The sequence below is a fragment of the Aptenodytes forsteri genome, unplaced genomic scaffold (genome assembly GCF_000699145.1).
Source record: "Aptenodytes forsteri isolate BGI_AS27 unplaced genomic scaffold, ASM69914v1 Scaffold308, whole genome shotgun sequence".
NCBI classification, from domain to species: domain Eukaryota; kingdom Metazoa; phylum Chordata; class Aves; order Sphenisciformes; family Spheniscidae; genus Aptenodytes; species Aptenodytes forsteri.
The window spans coordinates 810053-810496 of record NW_008795475.1 but is presented as its reverse complement, the minus strand read 5'-3'; positions in this window follow the sequence as shown (position 1 = coordinate 810496).

The following is a 444-nucleotide window of genomic DNA, read 5'->3' as shown; positions in this document are numbered from 1 at the left end:
CGTAGGTGGGGGGGGGGGGTTTCGGGGAGCTCTGGGGCTGCCCTGATGGGAATGGGGCAAGCGATGCTGAGGCAGCGGAGGCCTCCCCTGCTGTAGCCCAGCTGCGCGGGATGCCGGGGGGGTGTCCCTAGGACCCCCCGCAGATGCAGAGATGCGGTGACCTTGCCCAAGGTCACACCTGAAGCTGGTGCCTGAATTCGGTGCTGGCTTTCCTGGTCCGCAGGCTGCGCTCAGCCGTCAAACGGCCTTTTCCTCCCTAGCTGTGAAATACGGCTTCAAGTTCAAATCCTGCCGCCGCGGGAGCCCAGGAGGCAGCTCTGGAGTTGGTGCCCTTGCTCGGGGCGTCTCGGGAAGCCGCCTTGCTTCGGTGCTCGGTCTTCGTGGCAGGACTTGCGCCGGCTGCCCTGTGCATCCAGCCCGGCTCTTCTGGTTCTTCCCTCCCGC